General features: G+C 38.3%; 2 non-coding genes across 2 annotated transcripts; both read left to right on the forward strand.

The window, feature by feature from the left end:
- Window positions 1-996: 996 nt before the first annotated feature.
- Window positions 997-1104, forward strand: LOC148567078 (small nucleolar RNA R71). Its single transcript, XR_015882940.1, has one exon. It is a non-coding gene; the product is annotated as a small nucleolar RNA R71 (small nucleolar RNA).
- A 10168-nt stretch (window positions 1105-11272) lies between these two features.
- On the forward strand, window positions 11273-11380 carry LOC148567079 (small nucleolar RNA R71). Its single transcript, XR_015882987.1, has one exon. It is a non-coding gene; the product is annotated as a small nucleolar RNA R71 (small nucleolar RNA).
- The last annotated feature ends 12633 nt before the right edge of the window (window positions 11381-24013 follow it).

Raw genomic sequence — 24013 nt, forward strand, 5'->3', positions numbered from 1 at the left:
ACCAAGGTACTTGGTAACTTACTCTTCAGTAACATCCTCATTCTCTTCAGAAGATGAATACTCATCAGAGCTCATGAATGGCATAAGGAGGTTCAATGGAATCTCTATGGTCTCTAGATGAGTCTCAGATTCTGTTGGTTCCTCAGAGGGAAACTCCTTATTGATCACTGGACGTCCCAGGAGGTCTTCCTCCTTGGGATTCACGTCCTCTCCTTCCCTTACAGGTTCGGCCATGGTGATCAATTTAATGTCCTTGCACTCTCCTTTTGGATTTTCTTCTGTATTGCTTGGGAGAGTACTAGGAGGGATTTCAGTGATCCTTTTACTCAGCTGGCCCACTTGTGCCTCCAAATTTCTAATGGAGGACCTTGTTTCATTCATGAAACTTACAGTGGCGTTGGACAGATCAGAGACTAAGTTTGCTAAATTAGAGGTATTTTCTCCAGAGTTCTCTGTCTGTTGCTGAGTGGATGATGGAAAAGGCTTGCTATTGCTAAACCTGTATCTTCCACCATTATTAAAGCCTTGTTAAGGCTTTTGTTGATCCTTCCATGAGAGATTTGGGTGATTTCTCCATGATGAGTTATAGGCGTTTCCATAAGGTTCACCTAAGTAATTTACCTCTGCTATTATAGGGTTTTCAGGATCATAAGCTTCTTCTTCAGAAGATGCCTCTTGAGTACTGTTGGATGCAGCTTGCATTCCATTCAGACTCTGAGAAATCATATTGACTTACTGAGTCAATATTTTATTCTGAGCCAATATAGCATTCAGAGTATCAATTTCAAGAACTCCCTTCTTCATAGGCGTCCCATTATTCACAGGATTCCTTTCAGAAGTGTACATGAACTGGTTATTAGCAACCATGTCAATGAGTTCTTGAGCTTCTGCAGGCATTTTCTTTAGGTGAATGGATCCACCTGTAGAAGTATCCAATGACATCTTAGCTAATTCAGACAGACCATCATAGAATATATCCAGGATGGTCCATTCTGAAAGCATGTCAGAAGGACACTTTTTGGTCAGTCCTTTGTATCTCTCCCAAGCTTCATAGAGGGATTCACCTTCTTTCTGTCTGAAGGTCTGAACATCCACTCTAAGCTTACTCAGCTTTTGTGGAGGAAAGAACTTGGCTAAGAAAGCCTTGACCAGCTTATCCCAAGAGTTCAGGCTATCCTTAGGTTGAGAGTCCAACCATACTCTAGCTCTGTCTCTTACAGCAAAAGGGAAAAGCATGAGCCTGTAGACTTCAGGATCTACTCCATTAGTCTTAACAGTATCACATATCTGCAAGAATTCAGTTAAGAACTGAAAAGGATCTTCAGATGGAAGTCCATGAAACTTGCAGTTCTGCTGCATCAGAGAAACTAATTGAGGTTTAAGCTCAAAATTGTTTGCTCCAATGGCAGGAATGGAGATGCTTCTTCCATGTAAATTGGAATTAGGTGCAGTAAAGTCACCAAGCATCCTCCTTGCATTATTATTATTTTCGGCTGTCATCTCCTCTTCCTGTTCGAAAATTTCTGAAAGGTGCTTGCTGGATTGTTGTAATTTAGCTTCTCTTAGTTTCCTCTTCAGAGTCCTTTCAGGTTCTGGATCTGCTTCAACAAGAATATTCTTGTCTTTGCTCCTGCTCATATGAAAAAGAGGGACAGAAAAATAATAATAATAATAGGGATCCTTTTTACCACAGTATAGAGGTCCCTGTGTGAATAGAAGAAAAGAAGAAGAGAAAATCTGAACTCAAAGAGAGAGAGGGGGTTCGGATTTTTGGTGAGTGAGGAAGTGAATTTTCGAAAATAATTTTTGAAAAAGAGTTAGTGGTTTTCGAAAATAGTTTTTGAAAAAGGTTAGTAATTTTTTGAAATTTTAAAATCAAAAGTTAAAATAATTAGTTAATTAAAAAGAAATTTTGAAAAAGAGGGAAGATATTTTCGAAAATTAGAGAGAGAGGGAGTTAGTTAGGTAGTTTTGAAAAAGATAAGAAACAAACAAAAAGTCAGTTAGTTAGTTGAAACAAATTTTGAAAATCAATTTTGAAGAGATAAGAGGATAAGAAGTTAGAAAAGATATTTTAAAATCAAATTTTTGAAAAAGATATGATTTTGAAAAAGATAAAATAGAAAGATATTTTTGAAAAGATATGATTGAAATTAGTTTTGAAAAAGATTTGATTTTTAAAATCACAATTAATGACTTGATTCACAAGAAATCACAAGATATGATTCTAGAACTCAAAGTTTGAATCTTTCTTTACAAGCAAGTAACAAACTTGAAATTTTTGAATCAAAACATTAATTGATGATGTTATTTTAGAAAATTAGGAGATAAAGATAAGAAAAAAGATTTTTGAAAAATATTTTTAAAATTTTCGAAAATAAATAAAAAAAATGAAAAAGATTTGATTTTTGAAAAAGATTTTGAAAAAGATAAGATTTTTAAATTGAAAATTTGATTTGACTCATAAAAACAACTAGATTTTAAAAAGTTTTAAAAAAGTCAACTCAAATTTTCGAATTTATGAGAGAAAAGAGGGAAAGATATTTTTTTTTATTTTTGAATTTTTAATGATGAGAGAGAAAAACATGAAAAATGATGCAATGCATGAAAGTTATGGATCAAAGTATGTGATGAATGCAAGAACACTATGAATGTCAAGATGAACACCAAGAACACTTTGAATGTCATGATGAACATCAAGACTTATTTTTGAAAATTTTTATATGCAAAGAAAACATGCAAGACACCAAACTTAGAAATCTTTCATGTTTAGACACTATGAATGCAAAAATGCACATGAAAAACAAGAAAAGATGCAAAACAAGAAAACATCAAGATCAAACAAGAAGACTTACCAAGAACAACTTGAAGATCATGAAGAACACCATGAATGCATGAATTTTTTGAAAAAATGCAAGATGAACATGCAATTGACACCAAACTTTAAATCTGACTCAAGACTCAAACAAGAAATACAAAATATTTTTTTGATTTTTTTGATTTTATGAATTTTTTTGTATTTTCTTTTAATAAAAATTTTTTTTCGAAAATCATTTTGAAAAATAAGGATTCCAAAATTTTTAATATGAATTCCAGGAATCTTATGCTCTTTAAACTAAAGCTCCAATTACAGGGTCAGGCATGGCTTAATAGCCAGCCAAGCTTTAGTATGTAACTCAGACATGACACGCCTGACATTCCCTATTCAGAAGAATTAGACATGGCTTTACAACCAGCCAGGCTTTAACATGCTTCATGAAACACTAGAATTCATTCTTAAAAATTCTGAAGAAAAATATATTTTTGAAAACATTTTTATTTTAAAAATTTTTTCGAAAACAAAGGAGAAATTTTTGAAAGATTTTTTAAAAATTTTTGAAAATAAAACAAAAAGAAAATTACCTAATCTGAGCAACAAGATGAACCGTCAGTTGTCCAAACTCGAACAATCCCCGGCAACGGCACCAAAAACTTGGTGCACGAAATTGTGATCTCAGGCAACGGCGCCAGAAACTCTGTACGCATGTCTTAATAAATCGTTTTTCATTCACAACTCCGATACAACTAACCAGCAAGTGCACTGGGTCGTCCAAGTAATAAACCTTACGTGAGTAAGGGTCGATCTCACGGAGATTGTTGGTATGAAGCAAGCTATGGTCACCTTGTGAATCTCAGTCAGGCGGATATCAAAAGGTTATGGAGTTTTCGAAATTAAATAATAAGTAAACATAAACTAAGGATAAAAATACTTATGTAATTCATTGGTTAGAATTTCAGATAAGCGTATAGAGATGCATTCGTTCCTCTGAACCTCTGCTTTCCTGCTGTCTTCATCCAATCAATCTTACACCTTTCCATGACTGGCTTTATGTAAGGATATCACCGTTGTCAATGGCTACTTTTAATCCTCTCTGGAAAATGGTCCGATGCGCTGTCACTGCATGGCTAATCGTCTGGAGGCATCACCCTTGTCAATGGCTGCATCCTATCCTCTTGTGAAAATGGTCCAAATGCTCTGTCACAGCACAACTAATCATCTGAGGTTCTCGATCATACTGGAATAGGATTCACCCTCCTTTTGCGTCTGTCACTACGCCCAGCACTCGCGAGTTTGAAGTTCGTCACAGTCATTCAATCCCAGAGTCCTACTCGGAATACCACAGACAAGGTTTAGACTTTCCGGACTCTCATGAATGCCGCCATCAATCTAGCTTATACCACGAAGATTCTGATTAAGAGATCCAAGAGATACTCATTCAATCTAAGGTAGAACGGAAGTGGTTGTCAGGCACGCGTTCATAGGGAATGATGATGATTGTCACGTTCATCACATTCAGATTGAAGTGCGAATGAATATCTTAGAAGCAGAATAAGTTGAATTGAATAGAAAAACAGTAGTACTTTGCATTAATCTTTGAGGAACAGCAGAGCTCCACACCTTAATCTATGGAGTGTAGAAACTCTACCGTTTGAAAATACATAAGTGAAAGGTCCAGGCATGGCCGAATGGCCAGCCCCCAAAACGTGATCACAAGATCAAAAATACAATCCAGGATGTCAAATACACTAGTAAAAGGTCCTATTTATACTAAACTAGTTACTAGGGTTTACAGATGTAAGTAATTGATGTATAAATTCACTTCCGGGGCCCACTTGGTGTGTGCTTGGGCTGAGATTGAATGTTACATGTGTAGAGGTCAATCTTGGAGTTGAACGCCAGTTTGTAACTGGTGCACGAAATTGTGATGTCCAGGCTCAAACAATCCCTGGCAACGTGAGCAACTTGGTACGCGCAATCGTGATTACACTTTGATTATGTAAAATTTATGGCTCTTTCTTTCCCTGGCAATGGCGCCAAGAACATGGTGCTAATACCATGGTTCACAACTTCGATACAACTAACCAGCAAGTGCACTGGGTCGTCCAAGTAATACCTTACGTGAGTAAGGGTCGAATCCCACGGAGATTGTTGGTATAAAGCAAGCTATGGTCACCTTGCAAATCTCAGTTAGGCAGATATAAATTGATAATGGTGTTTTCAAATTTAATATAATAAAATAGGGATAGAAATACTTATGTAATTCATTGGTGAGAATTTCAGATAAGCGAATGGAGATGCCTTCGTTCCTCTGAACCTCTGCTTTCCTGCTATCTTCATCCAATCAGTCTTACTCCTTTCCATGGCTGGCTTTATGCAAGGGCATCACCGTTGTCAGTGGCTACATCCCCTCCTCTCAGTGAAAAATATGCTCACATGCTCTGTCACAGCACGGCTAATCATCTGTCGGTTCTCGATCATGCTGGAATAGGATTCACCCTCCTTTTGCGTCTGTCACTAACGCCCAGCACTCGCGAGTTTGAAGCTCGTCACAGCCATTCAATCATTGAATCCTACTCGGAATACCACAGACAAGGTTTAGACTTTCCGGATTCTCTTGAATGCCGCCATCATTCTAGCTTACGCCACGAAGATTCTGGTTAGGAGATCTAAGAGATATTCATTCTAGCTTATTTCATGTAGAACGGAAGTGTTTGTCAGGCACGTGTTCATAGGGGAGAATGGTGATGAGTGTCACACATAATCATCACCTTCATCACGTTCTTGGGTGCGAATGGATATCTTAGAAGCGAAATAAGATGAATTGAATAGAAAATAGTAGTACTTTGCATTAATTTTTGAGGAACAGCAGAGCTCCACACCTTAATCTATGGAGTGTAGAAACTCTACCGTTAAAAATACATAAGTGAGAGTCCAGGCATGGCCGAGATGGCCAGCTCTCAAACGTGATCTAAGATAGCATACAACTGATCAAAGATGGTCAAAAAGACTAGTAAAAGGTCCTATTTATAATAAACTAGCTACTAGGGTTTACAGAAGTAAGTAATTGATGCATAAATCCACTTCCGGGGCCCACTTGGTGTGTGCTTGGGCTGAGCTTGAGTGTTACACGTGTAGAGGTCATTCCTGGAGATGAACGCCAGCTTTTGTGCCAGTTTGGGCGTTCAACTCTGGTTTTGGCTCCTTTTCTGGCGCTGGACGCCAGATTTGGGTAGAAAGCTGGCGTTTAACGCCAGTTTACGTCTACTATTCTTGGCCAAAGTATGGAATATTATACATTGCTGGAAAGCCCTGGATGTCTACTTTCCAACGCAATTGGAAGCGCACCATTTCGAGTTCTGTAGCTCTAGAAAATCCACTTTGAGTGCAGGGAGGTCAGAATCCAACAGCATCAGCAGTCCTTTTTCAACCTCTGAATCTGATTTCTGCTCAAGTCCCTCAATTTCGGCCAGAAAATACCTGAAATCACAGAAAAACACACAAACTCATAGTAAAGTCCAGAAATGTGAATTTAACATAAAAACTAATGAAAACATCCCTAAAAGTAACTAGATCCTACTAAAAACATACTAAAAACAATGTCAAAAAGCGTATAAATTATCCGCTCATCACAACACCAAACTTAAATTGTTGCTTGTCCCCAAGCAACTGAAAATCAAATAGGATAAAAAGAAGAGAATATACTATAAATTCCAAACTATCAATGAAACATAGCTCCAATCAGATGAGCGGGACTTATAGCTTTTTGCCTCTTGAATAGTTTTGGCATCTCACTTTATCCATTGAGGTTCAGAATGATTGGCATTTATAGGAACTCAGAGTTCAGATAGTGTTATTGTTTCTCCTAGTTCAGTATGATGATTCTTGAACACAGCTTCTTTATGAGTCTTGGCCGTGGCCTTAAGCACTTTGTTTTCCAATATTACCACCGGATACATAAATGCCACAGACACATAATTGAGTGAACCTTTTCAGATTGTGACTCAGCTTTGCTAAAGTCCCCAATTAGAGGTGTCCAGGATTTTTAAGCACACTCATTTTTTTTTTGCTTTGGACCTTGACTTTAACCGCTCAGTCTCAAGTTTTCACTTGACACCTACACGCCACAAGCACATGGTTAGGGACAGCTTGGTTTAGCCGCTTAGACCAGGATTTTATTCCTTTAGGCCCTCCTATCCACTGATGCTCAAAGCCTTGGGATCCTTTTTATTTTCCCTTGCCTTTTGGTTTTAAGGGTTATTGGCTTTTTCTGCTTGCTTTTTCTTTTTCTTTCTATTTTTTTTCTATTTTTTTTGCCCCCTTTTTTTTTCTGCAAGCTTTGTTCTTTGCTGCTTTTTCTTGCTTCAAGAATCATTTTTATGATTTTTCAGATTATCAAATAACATGTCTCCTAGTCATCATTCTTTCAAGAACCAACATATTTAACATTCTTAAACAACAACTTCAAAAGACATATGCACTGTTCAAGCATACATTCAGAAAACAAGAAGCATTGTCACCACATCAATATAATTAAGCTAAGTTCAAGGATAAATTCGAAACTCATGTACTTGTTGTTCTTTTGAATTAAAACATTTTTCATTTAAGAGAGGTGATGGATTCATAGGACATTCATAACTTTAAGACAAAGTTACTAACTACTAATGATCATATAATGAAGACACAAACATGGATAAGCACACAACATAGAAAACGAAAAACAGAAGAAATAAGAACAAGGAATGAATCCACCTTAGTGATGGTGGCGTTTCCTTCTTGAGGAACCAATGATGTCCTTGAGCTTTTCTATGTCTCTTCCTTGCCTTTGTTGCTCCTCCCTCATTGCTTTTTGATCTTCTCTTATTTCATGAAGCATGATGGAGTGCTCTTGATGTTCCACCCTTAGTTGTCCCATATTGGAACTCAATTCTCCTAGGGAGGTGTTGATTTGCTCCCAATAATTTTGTGGAGGAAAGTGCATTTGAGGCATCTCCGGGATCTCATGTAAATGAGCTTCATGCGCCTCTTGAGCTCCATGATTGGGCTCTCTTGCTTGCTCCATCTTTTTCTTAGTGATGGGCTTGTCCTCTTTAATGAGGATATCTCCCTCTATGTCAATCCCAGCCGAATTGCATAGGTGGCAAATGAGGTGAGGAAAGGCTAACCTTGCCATAGTGGAGGACTTGTCAGCCACCTTGTAGAGTTCTTGAGGTATAATCTCATGAACTTCCACCTCTTCTCCAATCATGATACTATGGATCATGATGGCCCGGTCTATAGTAACTTCAGACCGGTTACTAGTGGGAATGATTGAGCATTGAATGAACTCCAACCATCCTCTAGCTACAGGCTTGAGGTCCAATCTTCTTAGTTGAACCGGCTTGCCTTTGGAGTCAACCTTCCATTGAGCTCCTTCTACACATATGTCCATAAGGACTTGGTCCAACCTTTGATCAAAGTTGACTCTCCTTGTGTAGGGACGTGCATTCTCTTCCATGTTTGGCAAGTTGAACGCCAACCTCACATTTTCCGGACTAAAATCTAAGTATTTCCCCCGAACCATTGTAACATAGTTCTTTGGATCCGGGTTCTTACTTTGATCATGGTTCTTGGTGATCCATGCATTGGCATAGAACTCTTGAACAATTAGGATGCCGACTTGTTGGATGGGATTTGTTAGAACTTCCCACCCTCTTCTTTGAATTTCATGTCGGATCTCCGGATACTCATTTCTTTTGAGTTTGAAAGGGACCTCGGGGATCACCTTCTTCTTGGCCACAACATCATAGAAGTGGTCTTGATGGGCTTTGGAGATGAACCTTTCCATCTCCCATGACTCGGATGTGGAAGCTTTTGTCTTCCCTTTCCCCTTTCTAGAGGATTCTCCGGTCTTAGGTGCCATCAATGGTAATGGAAAGACAAAAAGCTTATGATTTTACCACACCAAACTTAGAATTTTGCTCGCCCTCGAGCAATAAAAGAAAGAATAGATGAAGAAGAAGAAGAAATGGAGGAGAGGGAGACGGTGATGTGGTTCGGCCAAGAAGGGTGTAGAGGGGTGTGTTGTGTGAATTTGATGAAGAATGGAGGGCTTTATATAGGGAAGGGAGGGGGGAAAGGTTTCGGCCATATGGGTGGGTTTGGGTGGGAAATTGGTTTTGAATTTTGAAGGTAGGTGGAGTTTATGAGGTAGGTTTATGGGGAAGAGTGGATGGATGTGAGTGGTGAAGAGGTGATGGGGAAGAGAGTTTGAGGTGATTGGTGAAGGGTTTTTGGGGAAGAGTGTTTATGGGGTTGTGTGAAAGAGAGTGGTGAGAAGAAGTGAGTGGAGGTAGGTGGAGATCCTGTGGGGTCCACAGATCCTGAGTGGATCCTGTGGGGTCCACAGATCCTGAGGTGTTCAGGGATTTACATCCCTGCACCCATTAGGCATATAAAAATGCCTTTGCACACAACTCTGGGCGTTCAGCGCCAGGTTGGTGGCCATTTTGGGCGTTCAACGCCCATTTGTGTGCCATTTCTGGCGTTGAACGCCAGAACCAAGCCTGTTCTGGCGTTCAGCGCCTAGAAGCTGCCTATTTTGGGCGTTCAGCGCCAGAACCATGCTCTGTTCTGGCGCTGAACGCCAGACAGATGCTCCTCCAGGGTGTAATTTTTCTTCTGCTGTTTTTGATTCCGTTTTCAATTTTTATATTTATTTTGTGACTCCCCATGATCATGAACCTACAAAGACATATAACTAAGAGAAATATAGTTAGATAAATAAAAATTGGGTTGCCTCCCAACAAGCGCTTCTTTAATGTCAATAGCTTGACAGTGGGCTCTCATGGAGCCTCACAGATGTTCAGATCATTGTTGAAACTCTCCAACACCAAACTTAGAGTTTGACTGTGGGGGCTCTAGTTGACTCTGCTTTGAGAAAAGCTTTTTCTGCTTCCTCTCCATGGTTGCAGAGGGAGATCCTTGAGTTTTAAACACAAGGGAGTCCTCATTCCATTGAAGGACTATTTTACCTCTGTCAACATCAATCACAGCTCTTGCTGTGGCCAGGAAAGGTCTTCCTAGGATGATGGATTCATCCTCTTCCTTTCCAGTATCCAGGACTATGAAATCAGCAGGGATGTAAAGGCCTTCAACCTTTACTAACACGTCCTCTACTTGTCCATAAGCCTGTTTTCTTGAACTGTCTGCCATCTCTAATGAGATTTTAGCAGCTTGCACCCCATAGATTCCCAGTTTCTCTATTACAGAGAGGGGCATGAGGTTTATTCCTGAACCACGGTCACACAGGGCCTTAAAGATCATGGTGCCTATGGTACAGGGTATTATGAACTTTCCAGGATCCTATCTCTTCTGAGGCAATGTCAGTTGATCCAGATCACTTAGTTCATTGATAAACAAGGGAGGTTCAACTTCCCAAGTATCAATGCCAAATAATTTGGCATTCAGCTTCATGATTGCACCAAGAAACTTGGCAGTTTGCTCTTCAGTAACATCCTCATTCTCTTCAGAAGAGGAATACTCATCAGAGCTCATGAAGGGCATAAGGAGGTTCAATGGAATCTCTATGGTCTCTTGATGAGCCTTAGATTCCTTTGGTTCCTCAGAGGGAAGCTCCTTATTGGTCACTGGACGTCCCAGGAGGTCTTCCTCCTTGGGATTCACGTCCTCCACTCCCCTTGTAGGTTCGGCCATGGTGCTTATGTCAATGACCTTGCACTCTCCTTTTGGGTTCTCTTCTGTATTGCTTGGGAGAGTACTGGGAGGGAGTTCAGTGATCCTTTTACTCAGCTGGCCCACTTGTGCTTCCAAATTTTTAATGGAAGACCTTGTTTCATTCATGAAACTCACAGTGGCCTTGGATAGATCAGAGACTAGATTTGCTAAATTAGAAGCATTTTGTTCAGAGTTCTTTGTCTGTTGCTGAGTGGATGATGGAAAAGGTTTATTATTGTTAAACCTGTTTCTTCCACCATTATTAAAGCCTTGTTGAGGCTTTTGATCCTTCCATGAGAAATTTGGATGATTTCTCCATGATGAGTTATAGGTGTTTCCATAAGGTTCACCTAAGTAATTCACCTCTGCTATTGCAGGGTTCTCAGGATCATAAGCTTCTTCTTCATAAGAAGCCTCTTGAGTACTGTTGGATGCAGCTTGCATTCCATGCAGACTCTGAGAGATCATATTGACTTGCTGAGTCAATATTTTATTCTGAGCCAATATGGCATTCAGAGTATCAACCTCAAGAACTCCCTTCTTCATAGGCGTCCCATTACTCACAGGATTCCTCTCAGAAGTGTACATGAACTGGTTATTAGCAACCATGTCAATGAGTTCTTGAGCTTCTGCAGGCGTTTTCTTTAGGTGAATGAATCCACCTGCAGAAGTGTCCAGTGACATCTTTGATAGCTCAGATAAACTATCATAGAATATATCCAGGATGGTCCATTCTGAAAGCATGTCAGAAGGACACTTTTTGGTCAACTGTTTGCATCTTTCCCAAGCTTCATAGAGGGATTCACCTTCTTTCTGTCTGAAGGTTTGAACATCATCTCTAAGCTTGCTCAGCTTTTGAGGAGGAAAGTAATTGGCTAAGAAAGCCGTGACCAGCTTATCCCAAGAGTTCAGGCTGTCTTTGGGTTGAGAATCCAACCATAATCTAGCTCTGTCTCTTACAGCAAAATGAAAAAGCATGAGCCTGTAGACTTCAGGATCTACTCCATTAGTCTTAACAGTATCACATATCTGCAAGAATTCAGTTAAGAACTGAAAAGGATCTTCAGATGGAAGTCCATGAAACTTGCAGTTCTGCTGCATCAGAGAAACTAATTGAGGTTTCAGCTCAAAATTGTTTGCTCCAATGGCAGGAATGGAGATGCTTCTTCCATGTAAATTGGAATTAGGTGCAGTAAAGTCACCAAGCATCTTCCTTACATTATTATTATTTTCGGCTGCCATCTCCTCTTCCTGTTCGAAAATTTCTGAAAGGTTATCTCTGGATTGTTGTAATTTAGCTTCTCTTAATTTTCTCTTCAGAGTCCTTTCAGGTTCTGGATCTGCTTTAACAAGAATATTCTTGTCCTTGCTCCTGCTCATATGACAAAGAAGAGGGCACAGAAAAAAAAATAATAATAATATGGATCCTTTATACCACAGTATAGGGATCCCTTTGTGAGTGGAAGAAAAGAGGGAGACAAAGAGTGTGATGTAAAGAAAGAAACACAACTGTGAGGATGGCAGAGATGTGAGATGAGATGTTAGTAGATGACTAAATAAATAGAATAAGATGGGAGAGGGAGAAATTTCGAAAAATATTTTTGAAAAAGAATTAGTGATTTTCAAAAATGGTTTTTGAAAAGTGTTAGTATTTTTCGAAAATTTTTAAAATCAAAAATAAAAAATAAGAATAATTAGTTAATTAAAAAGAAATTTTTGAAAAAGAGGGAAGATATTTTCGAAAATTAGAGAGAGAGAGTTAGTTAGGTAGTTTTGAAAAAGTTAAGAAACAAACAAAAAGTTAGTTAGTTAGTTGAAACAAATTTTGAAAAGATAAGAAGTTAGGAGGTTAGAAAAGATATTTTGAAACCAACTTTTTGAAAAAGGTAAGATAAGAAGATATTTTAGAAATTAGTTTTGAAAAAGATTTGATTTTTTTAAAATCTCAATTAATGACTTGATTCATAAGAAATCACAAGATATGATTCTAGAACTTAAAGTTTGAATCTTTCTTAACAAGCAAGTAACAAACTTCAAATTTTTGAATCAAAACATTAATTGATTATGTTATTTTCGAAAATTTGATATAAAAATAAGAAAAAGATTTTTGAAAAATATTTTTGAAATTTTCGAAAATAACCAAGAATTTTGAAAAAGATTTGATTTTTGAAAAAGATTTTGAAAAAGATAAGATTTTCAAATTGAAAATTTGATTTGACTCATAAGAAACAACTTGATTTTAAAAATTTTTGAAAAAGTCAATCCAAATTTTCGAATTTGATGAGAGAAAATGGGAAAGATATTTTTTTGATTTTTGAATTTTTATGATGAGAGAGAAAAACACTAAAAAGATGCAATGCATGAAATTCAAAACATGTGATGCATGCAAGAATGCTATGAATGTCAAGATGAACACCAAGAACACTATGAATGTCAAGATGAACATCATAGACACAATTTTGAAAAATTTTTAACGCAAAGAAAACATGCAATACACCAAACTTAGAATTCTTTAATGCTTAGACACTAAGAATTCAAGAATGCATATGAAAAACAATAAAAGACACAAAACAAAAAATCATCAAGATCAAACAAGAAGACTTACCAAGAACAACTTGAAGATCATGAAGAACACTATGAATGCATGAAATTTTCGAAAAGTGCAAGATGCATATGCAAGTGACACCAAACTTATAACATGACTCAAGACTCAAACAAGAAACAGAAAAATATTTTTGATTTTTATGATTTTCTAATTTTTTTTTGGTATTTTTCGAAAATTAATTGAAAAAGGAAAATAAAGATTCCAAAATTTTTAATATGAATTCTAGGAATCTTGCATTCTTAATTTAAAGCTTCAGTCCAGGAATTAGACATGGCTCACTAGCCAGCCAAGCTTTCAATGAAAGCTCCGGTCCAAAACACTAGACATGGCCAATGGCCAGCCAAGCTTCAGCATGTAATTCAGACATGACACGCCTGACATACTCATTCCCAAAGGAATTAGACATGGCTTTACAGCCAGCCAGGCTTCAACATGCTTCATGAAACAATAGAATTCATTCTTAAAAATTTTGAATAAAATTTTTGAAAACATTTTTATATTATTTTCGAAAACAGAAGAGAAAATTTTAGAAATATTTTTGAAATTTTTTTTGAAAATAAAATAAAAAGAAAATTACCTAATCTGAGCAACAAGATGAACCGTCAGTTGTCCAAACTCAAACAATCCCCGGCAACGGCGCCAAAAACTTGGTGCACGAAATTGTGATGTCCAGGCTCAAACAATCCCTGGCAACGTGAGCAACTTGGTACGCGCAATCGTGATTACACTTTGATTATGTAAAATTTACGGCTCTTTCTTTCCCTGGCAATGGCGCCAAGAACATGGTGCCAATACCATGGTTCACAACTTCGATACAACTAACCAGCAAGTGCACTGGGTCGTCCAAGTAATACCTTACGTGAGTAAGGGTCGAATCCCACGGAGATTGTTGGTATGAAGCAAGCTATGGTCACCTTGCAAATCTCAGTTAGGCAGATATAAATTGATAATGGTGTTTTCGAATTTAATATAATAAAATAGGGATAGAAATACTTATGTAATTCATTGGTGAGAATTTCAGATAAGCGAATGGAGATGCCTTCGTTCCTCTGAACCTCTGCTTTCCTGCTATCTTCATCCAATCAGTCTTACTCCTTTCCATGGCTGGCTTTATGCAAGGGCATCACCGTTGTCAGTGGCTACATCCCCTCCTCTCAGTGAAAAATATGCTCACATGCTCTGTCACAGCACGGCTAATCATCTGTCGGTTCTCGATCATGCTGGAATAGGATTCACCCTCCTTTTGCGTCTGTCACTAACGCCCAGCACTCGCGAGTTTGAAGCTCGTCACAGTCATTCAATCATTGAATCATACTCGGAATACCACAGACAAGGTTTAGACTTTCCGGATTCTCTTGAATGCCGCCATCATTCTAGCTTACGCCACGAAGATTCTGATTAGGAGATCTAAGAGATATTCATTCTAGCTTATTTCATGTAGAACGGAAGTGTTTGTCAGGCACGTGTTCATAGGGGAGAATGGTGATGAGTGTCACACATAATCATCACCTTCATCACGTTCTTGGGTGCGAATGGATATCTTAGAAGCGAAATAAGATGAATTGAATAGAAAACAGTAGTACTTTGCATTAATCTTTGAGGAACAGCAGAGCTCCACACCTTAATCTATGGAGTGTAGAAACTCTACCGTTAAAAATACATAAGTGAGAGTCCAGGCATGGCCAAGATGGCCAGCCCTCAAACGTGATCTAAGATAGCATACAACTGATCAAAGATGGTCAAAAAGACTAGTAAAAGTCCTATTTATAATAAACTAGCTACTAGGGTTTACAGAAGTAAGTAATTGATGCATAAATCCACTTCCGGGGCCCACTTGGTGTGTGTTTGGGCTGAGCTTGAGTGTTACACGTGTAAAGGTCATTCCTGGAGTTGAACGCCAGCTTTTGTGCCAGTTTGGGCGTTCAACTCTGGTTTTGGCTCCTTTTCTGGCGCTGGACGCCAGATTTGGGTAGAAAGCTGGCGTTGAACGCCAGTTTACGTCGTTTATTCTTGGCCAAAGTATGGACTATTATACATTGCTGGAAAGCCCTGGATGTCTACTTTCCAACACAATTGGAAGCGCGCCATTTCGAGTTCTGACGCTCCAGAAAATCCACTTTGAGTGCAGGGAGGTCAGAATCCAACAACATCAGCAGTCCTTTTTCAACCTCTGAATCTGATTTCTGCTCAAGTCCCTCAATTTCGGCCAGAAAATACCTGAAATCACAGAAAAACACACAAACTCATAGTAAAGTCCAGAAATGTGAATTTAACATAAAAACTAATGAAAACATCACTAAAAGTAACTAGATCCTACTAAAAACATACTAAAAACAATGTCAAAAAGTGTATAAATTATCCGCTCATCAGTAACGTATTTCTGGCGTTCAACTCTGGCTTGTGACGTGTTTCTGGCGTTTAACTCCAGACAGCAGCGTAGAACTAGCGTTCAACGCCCTTTTACATCGTCTAAACTCGGCCAAAGTATGGACTATTATATATTGCTGGAAAGCTCTGGATGTCTACTTTCCAACGCAATTGGAAGCGTGCCATTTTGAGTTCTGTAGCTCCAGAAAATCCACTTTGAGTGCAGGGAGGTCAGAATCCAACAACATCAGTAATCCTTCTTCAACCTCTAAATCTGATTTTTGCTCAAGTCCCACAATTTCAGCCAGAAAATACCTGAAATCACAGAAAAACACACAAACTCATAGTAAAGTCCAGAAATGTGAATTTAACATAAAAACTAATGAAAACATCCCTAAAAGTAACTAGATTATACTAAAAACATACTAAAAACAATGCCAAAAAGCGTATAAATTATCCGCTCATCAATGGTCATCCTGTAAATCTTAGTCAGGAAGATTCAAATGGTTATGAGGTTTTGATAATTAAAAGATAAATAAAACATAAAATAAAATAAAGATACTTATGTAATTCATTGGTGGGAATTTCAAATAAGCGTTTGGAGATGCTTTGTTGCTTCTAAACCTCTGCTTTCCTATTGCCTTCTTCCAATCATGCGTGCTCCCTTCCATGGCAAGCTATAGGATCCTCTTGGATGAAAAATACCAGGTACGATTTCTGCACGGCTAATCAACTGTCAGATTTCTCGTCTCAGATGAAAAATACCAGGTACAGCTACCGCACGGCTAATCATCTATCGGTTCTCACTAGCGTCGGAATAGGATCTCTCTATCCTTTTGCACACTGTCACTGCGCCCAACTTTTGCAAGTTTGAAGCACGTCACAGTCATCCCTTCCCAGATCCTACTCGGAATACCACAGACAAGGTTTAGACTTTTCGGATCTCAGGAATGCTGCTAATTGGTTCTAGCCTATACCACGAAGGTTCTAATCACGGATTCGGATGCTCTGTTGTCAGGAGAGATGATGCAAATTATGGCTTAGAGACCCAAGAGAATATACTCCGACTGTCGTCCAATGACTACGTTGAACATCATGTAGACCGCTTGTGGTTGTCAGGCACGCAGATCTTGGCTAAGCGAGTAACAAAGATAGTGGGTGATTGTCACGGGTCACCCCTCCATTCTGAGTTAACTGAATTAAGTACGAGAGTATATCTTGGAGAAGAAGTAAGCATGAATTGAAAGAGAAACAATAGTACTTGGATTAATTCATGAAAAACAGCAGAGCTCCGCACCTTAATCTATGAGGTGTAGAAACTCCACCGTAGAAAATACATAAGAGAAAAAGCTCTAGGCATGGCCGAATGGCCAGCCTCTCCAAATGTGAAAAATGGCATAAGCTGATAAAGTATAAAGTCATCCGAATACAATCGTAAAAAGTGCTATTTATACTAAACTAGTAACCTAGGTTTATAGAAATTGAGTAACTAAGTGTAGATAGTGCAGAAATCCACTTCCAGGGCCCACTTGGTGTGTGCTTGGGCTGAGCATTGAGGTTTACACGTGCATTGGCCATTCTTAGAGTTAAACACCAGCTTGGGTGCCAGTTTGGGCGTTTAACTCCAGTTCTGGTGCCAGTTCCGGCGTTTTACTCCAGAAAAGGGGTCTCTGGTGGGAGTTTAGACGCCAGTTTGGGCCATGAAATCTCGGGCAAAGTATGAACTATTATATATTGATGGAAATCCCAAGATATCTACCTTCCAACGCAATTAAGAGCGTGCCAATTGGGCTTCTGTAGCTCCAGAAAATCCACTTCGCGTGCAGGAGGGTCAGAATCCAACAGCATCTGCAGTCCTTTCTCAGCATCTGAATCAGATTTTTGCTCAGGTCCCTCAATTTCAGCCAGAAAATACCTGAAATTATAGAAAAACACACAAACTCATAGTAAATTCTAGAAATATGATTTTTGCATAAAAACTAATAAAAATATAATAAAAAGTAACTAAAACATACTAAAAACTATGTAAAAACAATGCCAAAAAGGGTATAAATTATCCGCTCATCACAACACCAAACTTAAATTGTTACTTGTCCCCAAGTAACTAAAAACAAAATAGGATAAAAAGAAGAGAAAATACAATAAATTCCAAAATTATCAGTGAAAATTAGTTTTAATTAGATGAGCGGGGCTAGTAGCTTTTTGCTTCTGAACAGTTTTGGCATCTCATTTTATCCTTTGAAGTTCAGAATGATTGGCATCCATAGGAACTCAGAATTCAGATAGTGTTATTAATTCTCCTAGTTCAATATGTTGATTCTTGAACACAGCTACTTTATGAGTCTTGGCTGTGACCATAAGCATTTTGTTTTTCAGTATTACCACCGGATACATAAATGCCACAGACACATAACTGGGTGAACCTTTTCAGATTGTGACTCAGCTTTGCTAGAGTCCCCAGTTAGAGGTGTCCAGAGCTCTTAAGCACACTCTTTTTACTTTGGACCACGACTTTAACCGCTCAGTCTCAAGCTTTTCACTTGACACCTTCACGCCACAGGCACATGGTTAGGGACAGCTTGATTTAGCTGCTTAGGTCAGGATTTTATTCCTTTGGGCCCTCCTATCCATTAATGCTCAAAGCCTTGGATCCTTTTTACCCTTGCCTTTTAGTTTAAAAGGCTACTGGCTTTTTCTGTTTGTTTTTTCTTTTTCTTTCTTTTTTTTTATTTTTCACCATTTTTTTCGCAAGCTTTATGTTTTTCACTGCTTTTTCTTGCTTCAAGAATCAATTTTATGATTTTTCAGATTATCAATAACATTTCTCTTTTTTCATTATTCTTTCAAAAGCCAACAATTTTAACATTCATAAGCTTCACTATAAAAAATATGCACTGTTCAAGCATTCATTTAGAAAACAAAAAGTATTGCCACCACATCAAAATAATTAAACTATTTTCAAGATAGAATTCGAAATTCATGTACTTCTTTTTCTTTTTTAGAAAATATTTTTTTATTTAAGAAAGGTGAAGGATTCATGGAATCATTCATAGCTTTAAGATATAGACACTAAACACTAATGATCATGTAATAAAGACATAAACATAGACAAAACATAAAGCATAGAAACCAAAAAATAGAAAAATAAGAACAAGGAAATTAAAGAACGGGTCCACCTTAGTGACGGCGGCTAGTTCTTCCTCTTGAAGATCTTATGGAGTGCTTTAGCTCCTCAATGTCTTTTCCTTGCCTTTGTTGCTCCTCCCTCGTGGCCTTTTGGTCCTCTCTGATTTCATTGAGGATAATGGAGTGCTCTTGGTGCTCCATCCTTAGTTGCCCCATGTTAGAACTCAATTCTCCTAAAGAAGTGTTGAGTTGTTCCCAATAGTTGTGTGGAGGAAAATGCATCCCTTGAGGTATCTCAGGAATTTCTAGATGAGGGACTTCCTCATGCTCTTGTTGAGGTCCATGAGTGGGCTCTCTTGTTTGCTCCATCATCTTCTTAGTGATGGGCTTGTCCTCTTCAATGAGGATGTCTTTCTCTATGATAATTCCAGCTGAATTGCACAGGTTATAGATGAGATGAGGGAAGGCTAACCTTGCCAAAGTGGAGGACTTGTCCGCCACCTTATAGAGTTCTAGAGGTATGATCTCATGAACTTCTACTTCCTCCCCAATCATGATACTATGGATCATGATAGCCCGGTCTATTGTAACTTCAGACCGGTTGCTAGTAGGAATGATAGAGCGTTGGATGAACTCCAACCATCCCCTAGCCACGGGTTTGAGGTCAAGCCTTCCCAGTTGAATCGTCTTGCCTTTGGAGTCTCTCTTCCATTGAGCTCCTTCCACACAGATGTCCATGAAGACTTGGTCCAACCTTTGATCAAAGTTGACCCTTCTAGTGAAAGGGTGAGGATCTCTTTGCATCATTGGCAAGTTAAATGCCAACCTCACATTTTTCGGACTGAAATCCAAGTAAATTCCCCAAACCATTGTGAGCCAATTCTTTGGTTTTGGGTTCACACTTTGATCATGGTTCTTAGTGATCCATGCATTAGCATAGAACTCTTGAACCATTAAGATTCCGACTTGTTGGATGGGATTGGTGAGAACTTCCCAACCTCTTCTTCGAACCTCACGTCGGATCTCCGGATCACTCTTTTCTTGGCCACAACTTCATAGAAGTGGTCTTGATGGACCTTTGAGATGAATCTCTCCATCTCCTATGACTCAGAGGTGGAAGCAATTGCCTTCCCTTTCCTCTTTCTAGAGGTTTCTCCGGCCTTAGGTGCCATTAATAATTATGGAAAAACAAAAAGCAGAGCTTTTTCCCATACCAAACTTAAAAGGTTTGCTCGTCCTCGAGCAAAAGATGAAAGAAAGGAGGAGAAGAAGAAGAAACGGAGGAGATGGAGGGGTGTGTTGGTTTCGGCCAAGGGGGTTGAAGTGTTTATGATGTGTGAAATGGAAGGTGGTAAGGAGGGGTATTTATAGGGAAGAGAGAGGGGGAATTCGTGTATGAAGGGGTTGGGTTTGAGAGGGAAATATCTTGAATTTGAATGGTGAGGTAGGTGGAGTTTTATGATGGATGGATGTGAGTGGTGAAGAGATTATGGGGAAGAGGGTAGGACATGATAGGTGAATGGTATTTGGGGAAGAGGTATTGATGTGATTGGTCAAGGGTATTTGGGGAAGAGTGTTATAGAGAGGTGTGAAGAGGAGAGAGAGTGAGTTGGGGTAGGTGGAGATCCTGTGGGTCCACAGATCCTAAGGTGTCAAGGAATTCTACTCCTTGCACCTTTCTGGTGTTTAAACGCCCTCTGTGTGTCATTTCTGGTGTTTAAACGCCCTCTGTGTGCCATTTCTGGCATTTAACGCCAACTCTGCTACCTTTTCTGGTGTTAAACGCCAGTCTGTCTGCCAATTCTGGCGTTTAACGCCCAGAATGCTGCCAAACTGGGCGTTAAACGCCTATTCTGCTAACTTTACTAGTGTTTAAATGCCAGTAAGCCTGTCCTCCAGGGTGTGCATTTTTTATTTTGCTTTAATGCTGCAGCTGTTTTAATGACTTCACATGATCATCAACCTAAAGAAAACATAAAATAACAATGTAAAACAAATGTCTATAGAATTAACTATAATAAAATAACATTGGGTTGCCTCCCAATAAGCGCTTCTTTAATGTCAATAGCTTGACAGTGCGCTCTTAGAGAGCTTCACAGAGACTCAGAGCTTAATGGTGGCCTCCCAACACCAAACTTAGAAGTTGAGTGTGGGGGCTCTGTTTGACTCTATATTGAGAGAAGCTTTTCATGCTTCCTCTCCATGGTTACAGAAGAAGATCCTTGAGCCTTAAACACAAGGTAGTCTTCATTCAATTGAAGGACTAACTCTCCTCTGTCCACATCAATCACATCTCTTGCTGTGCCTAGGAATGGTCTTCTAAGGATAATGGATTCATCCTCATCCTTCCCAGTGTCTAGGATTATGAAGTCACCAGGGATGTACAGGCTTTCAACCTTCACTAAGACATCCTCTACAAGTCTATAAGCCTGTTTCATTGATTTGTCTGCCATCTCTAGTGAGATTCTTGCAGCTTGTACCTCAAAGATCCCTAGTTTCTCCATTACAGAGAGTGGCATGAGGTTTATACCTGACCCCAGGTCACACAGAGCCTTCTCAAAGGTCATGGTGCCTATGGTACAGGTATTAAGAATTTTTCGGGATCCGGTTTCTTCTGAGGTAATTTCAGTTGAACTAAAGCATTCAGTTCATTGATGAGCAATGGAGGTTCATCCTCCCAAGTCTCATTACCAAATAACTTGGCATTCAGTTTCATGATTGCTACTAGATACTGAGCAACTTGCTCTTCAATAATATCTTCATCTTCTTCAGAGGAAGAATACTCATCAGAGCTCATGAATGGCAACAGTAAGTTCAGTGGAATCTCTATGGTGTCTATATGAGCCTTAGATTCCTTTGGTTCCTCAATAGGGAACTCCTTAGTGGTCAGTGGACGTCCATTGAGGTCTTCATCACTAGAAATCACTGCCTCTTCCTCCTCTATAGGTTCGGCCATGTTGGGTATATTGATGGCCTTGCACTCTCTCTTTGGATTCTCTTCTGTATTGCTTGGGAGAGTACTAGGAGGGATTTTAGTAACTCTTTTACTTAGCTGACCCACTTGTGCCTCCAAATTTCTGATGGAGGACCTTGTTTCAGTCATGAAACTGAGAGTGGTCTTAGATAGATCAGAGACTATGGTTGCTAAGTCAGAGAGGCTCTGCTTAGAATTCTCTGTCTGTTGCTCAGAAGATGATGGGAAAGGCTTGCTATTGCCAAACCTATTTCTCCCACCATTATTATTATTGAAGCCTTGTTGAGGCTTCTGTTGATCCTTCCATGAGAAATTTGGATGATTTCTCCATGAAGGATTATAGGTGTTTCCATAGGATTCTCCCATGTAATTCACCTCTTCCATTGCAGGATTCTCAGGGTCATAAGCTTCTTCTTCAGAGGAAGCTTCTTTAGTACTACCGGATGCAGCTTGCATTCCAATCAGATTCTGAGAAATCATATTGACTTGCTGAGTTAATATTTTGTTCTGAGCCAATATTGCATTTAGAGTATCAATCTCAAGAACTCCTTTCTTCTGAGTTATCCCATTATTCACAGGATTTCTTTCAGAAGTATACATGAACTGGTTATTTGCAACCATTTCAATGAGTTCCTGGGCTTCTGCAGGCGTTTTCTTCAGATGAAAAGAGATCCACCAGCAGAGTGGTCCAATGACATCTTGGACAATTCAAACAAACCATCATAGAATATACATAAGATGCTCCATTCTGAAAGCATGTCAGAAGGACACCTTCTGATCAATTGCTTGTATCTTTCCCAAGCTTCATAGAGGGATTCACTTTCCTTTTGTCTGAAGGTTTGGACTTCCACTCTAAGCTTTCTCAACTTTTGAGGTGGAAAGAATTTGGCCAAGAAAGCATTGACCAACTTTTCCGAAGAGTTCAGGCTTTCTTTAGGTTGTGAGTCCAACCATGTCCTAGCTCTATCTCTTACAACAAAGGGGAAAAGCATAAGTCTGTAGACCTCGGGATTAACCTCATTGCTCTTAACAGTGTCACAGATCTGTAAGAATTCAGCTAAGAACTGATGAGGATCTTCCAATGGAAGTCCATGAAACTTGCAATTCTGCTGCATTAGAGAAACTAATTGAGGCTTAAGCTCAAAGTTGTTTGCTCCAATTGCAGGAATTGAGATGCTTCTTCCATAGAAGTCAGAAGTTGGTGCAGTAAAGTCACCAAGCACCTTCCTTGCATCTCCACCATTGTTATTGGGTTCGGCTGCCATGTCTTCTTCTTTTTCAAAAATTTCTGTAAGGTCATCTCCAGAGTATTGTGCTTTAGCTTCTCTTAGCTTCCTTTTCAGAGTCCTTTCAGGTTCAGGATCAGCTTCAACAAGAATGTCCTTATCCTTGTTCCTACTCATATGAAAAAAAAAGAGAACAGAAAAGAAGAAGAATCCTCTATGTCACAGTATAGAGATTCCTTTATGTGTCAGAGGAAAAGAAGAATAGAATGAAGAAGGAAGAAGAAGAAATTCGAACACAGAGAGATGGAGAGGGTTCTTATTTTGAGTAGAAGAGAAGTGTTAGTAAATAATTAAATAAATAGAAAGAGATGAGAGCGAGAGAGTATTCAAATTTTAAAAAGAGGGAGAAGAAAAATATTTTTATTTTTATTTAATTAATTAAGTTAGAATTCGAAATTTAAGAAAAGAAATAAAACAAAATTAAAATTTAAAACAATTAGTTAATTAAAAAGAATTTTGAAAAAGTGGTTAGTTGTTTTCGAAAATTAGAAGTGGAAAAGTAGTTCGGTGGTTTTGAAAAAGATAAGAAATAGTAAACCTTTTTAAAATTAAAACAAACAAGTCAAGTGGTTAATTGAAAAAGATTTGAAAATAAATTTTGAAAAGATAAGAAGTTAGAAAAAGATTTTGAAATTAAATTTTCAAAAAGATATGATTGAAATTTATTTTGAAAAAGATTTGAAAAAGAAATTTAAAAAGATTTTATTCTTAAAATTAAAGTTAATGACTTGACTAACAAGAAACTAAAACATATGATTTTAGAATTTAAAGATTGAACCTTTCTTAACAGGAAAGTAAGAAACTTGAAATTTTTGAATCAAAACATTAATTGTTAGCAAGGATTTTCGAAAATATGAAATAAAATTAAGAAAAAGATTTTGAAAATTTATTTAAGAAATTCGAAAATATTAAGAAAAAAAAGAAAAAGATTTGATTTTTGAAAAAGATTTGAAAAGATAGAATTTTTAAATTGAAATTTTGACTTGACTAACAAGAAACAACTAAATTTAAAATTTTTTGACTAAGTCAACCCAAAATTTCGAAATTTATGAGTAAAATAAGGGAAAGATATTATTTTTTATTTTTTTTGAATTAATGAAGAAAGAGAAAAACAACAAAAT

This window comes from Arachis ipaensis, chromosome B4, assembly GCF_059453495.1.
Source record: "Arachis ipaensis isolate K30076 ecotype BB chromosome B4, ASM5945349v1, whole genome shotgun sequence".
NCBI lineage: Eukaryota > Viridiplantae > Streptophyta > Magnoliopsida > Fabales > Fabaceae > Arachis > Arachis ipaensis.